This window comes from Spinacia oleracea, chromosome 4 (assembly GCF_020520425.1).
Source record: "Spinacia oleracea cultivar Varoflay chromosome 4, BTI_SOV_V1, whole genome shotgun sequence".
Classification (NCBI taxonomy): domain Eukaryota; kingdom Viridiplantae; phylum Streptophyta; class Magnoliopsida; order Caryophyllales; family Amaranthaceae; genus Spinacia; species Spinacia oleracea.
The window spans coordinates 104046241-104051890 of NC_079490.1; positions in this window are offsets into that span (position 1 = coordinate 104046241).

Below are 5650 nucleotides of genomic sequence, written 5' to 3' on the forward strand. Positions count from 1 at the left end.
TCCAGCCGTTTCTAATCCATACCGGAACAGTAATAAAAGATAGTAGAATATTAAATATTCAATGAAAAGAAAACACAATGAATAAATTGTAAAATATAACTAGTGAGGTCCATTGGATAAATAGGAAATTATAAAATTTGGAGAAATTTTTCATAAAATGCACTACTTAATGAAATACGGCCGATTGTAGAAAGTGAACGATTTCCTTCAATATTGTTTAAAGATCCTTAAATTCTCAAAAGACGCTACATTATTACTTATTTCTCACCCTACCTTCCACGTTAGCAATAAAACGATCCAATTTTTTCAATCAATCGGCGCTAAACCGCCAGCCGCCAACTAAAATAGTGGTTGACCAAAGTGAACCGCTATTTCAAGTAGCATTTTACTTTCTGCCCCAAAAACTCAATCCCTCCATATCACTCTGAACCAATATATTTCTCGCAAAATGACTTCTCTGCACATCGTTTCTCCACTGCCGTGGGATCCATCTATCTTCTCTCAGGCGGCTACATTCCCCCGTCTCTCCACCTTAACCACTGTCGCCACCAAGTAACTTCTATATCCCCATCTATCTCTCCTCCATCATGTGTTCCTTTTTGATTTCCAATCTAAACTATCTGATACTCGATCTGGGTTTCCTATTTTTTCATGGACTGATTTTGATTGCATAGAGGTTTGCTGCGATAATGGCTGGAGGTAGATTGCTTCATGAGATTCTAAAGAAAAAGTTCCAAGCTCATTCCACTGTAATCATTCTGTTTTTTTTCTAATAGATTAAGTTTTTAGTTTTCCTATATTTATTGAAAATAATTGTGCGTAAAATGAGCATCTATATAAAACTGCAGACTCAAGTGGTGGTTTAATTTTTAAACAAACCACTATTTGAGTTGGCGGTTAATACCATTCAACCGCCAATTCAATTGGCGATTTGTTTTAGAACCAAAACGCAACTAGAATTGGCGGTTCAAAGTTGAACCTGGAAAAATTACCTTTCTCTCTACCTTGCTGACGTGGATGGTAGAGTGGGAAATAAGTGATAATGTAGCGTATTTTGGGAATTTACGGATCTTCAAGTAATGCTGAAGGAAATCACTCATAGAAAGTACACCACTTAAATATATGTGGAGGGAGTATCTTAATATCTTACCAAACAAAAAACCGGGTTTTCAATCGACGCCCGCTTTAGGTAAAAACGCCAACGTATTTATGATAAAAAAAAGACATTTATTCCCTCTAACCCTTCTCCCCCTTCATCCCTCCCCTTGCTTGCCTTTGTTTTACTGGCCTCCGGCCAAAATTTTACATTTCTAAATACGAATCTATTGATTAGGGCTAAGAAAATAGAAAAAGAATCAAACTTTAACACATGGTGGTATTAATTCATAAAAATCGCACCGCATATCATAATTTTACAAATGATTAAAAATAAAGGTTGACAAGAAAGCATTCATTAACACAAATTACAATTAATTTACATTAACTAGAAAAAAAAAAATCAAACCCCGTAAAGTTTGATAATGAATTTAAAAAAATTGGACTTGGGGATTGGGCAAATGAAATAAGAATTTTAAGGAAAAAAATAGACGAATTAGCAAGAAAAATTATAGATGGTGAAATGGGAAGCGACATCGACGATTATATTCCGACAAATTGAGGGTGGGCGGCGATTCCCCTGCGAAGCGGAACCCCAGCAATGGAGAGAGAACGATACAGTTATTTAAAAACAAAGATTTTTTTTAAAAAATAAGAACTGCCCCAATAATTGGCGGCAACCAACCATGGTGTGCCGCACAAAATTGGCGGCCGCCACCATGGCTGATCCGTTCATCTTCGGCGGATGAACCATGGTGGCGGCCGTCAATTATGGGAGGCACGCCATGGTTGGGTGCCACCAATTCTGGGTGGAAGTTGTGAATGAGATTCTATAAAAAAAAAATTACGGGGTGGTACGTGAAGGTGGTGGTGCTATTGGTGCATGAATGACCAAGAACGTGAAGAAGAAGATTGTGGTGCGTGAAGGAGAAACCTGTCGGGATGTCATCGGATTTTAGGAGTAGACTGCCGGAGATGGAGGGTTAAAAGTTGGAGGTGAGAAGTGAAGGAAGGGGGAGTATAATTTATAAGGGTTAAATTGTACTTTTACATAAAATACGCGCGAGATTTTAGCGTACGCGGACATCGAATAGCGTTACACAAAAAAAAAATTATCGTTGGACTCCTGCGTGCCACACCATAAAAAGATCATTGGATGATTTTATCCTCATTATTTTAGTAACTTATCATAGTATTCAGTCTAGATGGTTCTTGATTCTCACCAGATACTTCTAAAGATCTCTGAGTTTCAACCTGAATGTCATTTTGAGCATTCTTTAGAGTTTGTTGTTCGACTCGAATTTCTTCGAGGTCTAGTTTTCTCCCACTTGTCATTTTGAAAACATGATCTCTATCCAAGAAGATACCATCTCGAGCAACAAACACCTTGTTCTCAGATGTATTGTAGAAGTAATACCCCTTTGTTTCCTTTGGGTAGCCCACAAGGATACATTTATCAGATTTTGGTTGAAGTTTGTCTGAAATTAATCGTTTGGCGTATACTTCACAACCCCAAATCTTAAAAAAATACACATTTGGAGGCTTTCCAAACCATAACTCATATGGAGTCTTTTCGACAGCTGTAGACGGAGCTCTATTTAGTGTGAGTGCAGTTGTGTTTAGTGCATGTCCCCAAAATTCTATTGGAAGTTAGGATTGACCCATCGTTGATCAAACCATGTCTAGCAAGGTCATGTTCCTCCGTTCTGACACACCGTTCCATTGAGGTGTTCCGGGAGGAGTCAATTCTGACAAGATTCCACATTCTTTCAGATGGTCATCAAATTCATAGCTTAGATATTCACCGCCTCTATCAGATCGCAGTGCTTTAATCTTCTTGCCTAATTGATTTTCTACTTCACTCTGAAATTCCTTGAATTTGTCAAAGGATTCAAACTTATGCTTCATTAGGTAGACATAACCATATCTACTAAAGTCATCAGTGAAAGTGATAAAGTAGCTGAAACCACCTCTAGCATTTGAACTAATTGGTCTACATACATCTGTATGGATTAAACCCAATAGGTCAGTTGCTCTTTCTCCAACTTTCGAGAAAGGTTGCTTTGTCATTTTGCTAAGTAAGCGTGATTCGCATTTACCATAATCCTCTAAGTCAAATGGTTCTAGAATTCCTTCCTTTTGAAGTCTTTCTATGCGCTTCATGTTAATATGGCCTAATCGACAGTGCCACAGATAGGTGAGATCTGAATCATTCTTTTTGGCCTTTTTGGTATTTATGTTATAAACCTGTTTGTCGTGATCTAGCAAATAAAGTCTATTGACTAATCTAGCAGATCCATAAAACATCTCTTTAAAATAAAACGAGCAAATATTGTCTTCAAAAGCTAAATCCCTTAGCATCTAAGCAAGAAACGGAAATGATGTTCTTAGTAAGACTTGGAAAATGGAAACACTCTTCCCGTTCCAAAACTAGCCCAGAGGGAAACGACAAATAATAAGTTCCTACAGCTAATGCAGCAATCCTTGCTCCATTTCCCACTCGTAGGTCGACTTCACCCTTGCTTAACCTTCTACTTCTTCTTAGTCCCTGTGAATTGGAACATAAGTGTGAGCCACAACCTATATCTAATACCCAAGAAGTTGAATTCGCAAGTATACAGTCTATAACGAAAATACCTGAAGATGGAACGATCGTTCGGTTCTTCTGATCTTCCTTAAGCTTCAAGCAATCTCTCTTCCAATGCCCCTTCTTCTTACAGTAGAAGCATTCAGATTCAGAAGTGGGTTGGCTCACCTTCTTCTTTTCAGACTTGGTGCCGCCAGCTTGCTTAGTTGGGCTGGCCTTCTTGCCACCTTTCTTAGCATTCCTCTTCTTACCAGATTTCTCGAACTTGCCCCCACGCACCATAAGCACATCTTGCTTATCACTTTTGAGCGTCTTTTCAGCGGTCTTCAGCATACCATGAAGCTCAGTGAGAGTTCCGTCCAGACTATTCATGCTGTAGTTCAGCTTGAACTGATCATACCCGCTATGAAGAGAATGGAGGATGGTGTCTACAGCCATTTCCTGAGAGAACTGTTGATCCAGCCGACTCATGTTCTCAATTAATCAAATCATCTTGAGAACATGTGGACTTACGTGCTCGCCCTTCTTGAGCTTGGTGTCAAGAATTTGCCTATGAGTCTCGAATCTTTCGACTCGAGCCAGATCTTGGAACATATTCTTTAACTCACTGATGATTGTGAAAGAATTTGAGTTGATGAACGTTTTCTGTAGATCTGCACTCATGGTTGCAAGCATTAGACATTTCACATCCTTTTGGGCATCAATCCAACGATTGAGGGCTGCCTGAGTGACCCCTTCGCCCGCGGCTTCGGGCATCGCCTCTTCCAGTACATACTCCTTTTCTTCATCAATAAGAACTATTTGCAAGTTCCTTTGCCAGTCAAGGAAGTTTTTCCCGCTCAACTTCTCCTTTTCGAGAATTGATCGGATGTTGAATGAATTGTTGTTTGCCATAATTAAAACTACAATTGAAAAGAATAAACAAATAAATAACCATTCATACTTTCTCTTAATAAACTTAAATTCTATCAATTCATGCATAATTCAATATTTATTAAGCATTTTATTCGAGTTTTGTGTTCCGGCAGGTGTGAATAAAATGAATCCAAGATCCTTAAATCATTGAAGAATTATGCACATTATGTATTTAGACTCAATTCTAAAATATTTTAGGTAAGCAAATCCTTTGCTAATAGTCTAGAAACTACTCTTGGTTGATAGGTACGTCTAAGAACTTATTAGGTAAACCTATCTCTTTTTGCCACGACATAAAAGGACTCCTTACTTATATCGTTGAGTTTCACCAAAACTAACAAGTACTCACAATTATTTGTGTACCTTACCCCTTTAGGATCAACAAGTAACACCTCGCTATGGCGGAAAACTATTACTTAGATTGATGTAAAGGTTATCCAGGTAAGTGTTATTTTGGCATGGCACCTTTTAACTCAATTTTTTTTTTTAAGTTTGGAACTTAAGGCTCTTACTATGTTGGTTAGATTTTAAGTGAACTAAAATCCTTAATCATGCAACATAAGCAAGCCATAATCTCATGCATAATTAAGACATATTTAAAACAATAAATAACTTAAAGCATGCATAAGATTTAAATGTGATCTAGTATGGACCGACTTCATCTTGAAGCTTCAACTTCAAACTCCGTCTTTGAAAATGGATTGGAAACTCCGTCTTGAATTTCACCATGGGAGGCGCCATTTTCTTCAAATAGGATATGCTATAATTAAAACTAATTACAACTATTTGATGGTACGCAGACCATATTTAAAATAAAAACTTTTGTGCATTAGACCAAATTTACATTCAAATTAATGGTACTCAGACCATATTTTCTATCCTATTTGGGTCATACTAGTTAATTTCCATAACCTGCAAAATAGTACATTTACAATACCATTCACCCACTCATTTATCAATGAATGGCCCACATAGAAAGTTAGTAGAAAAATCATGCATCACATAAACATTGCAGCAACTAATCAAAGGTTCCAACAATCTACAAATTATTCA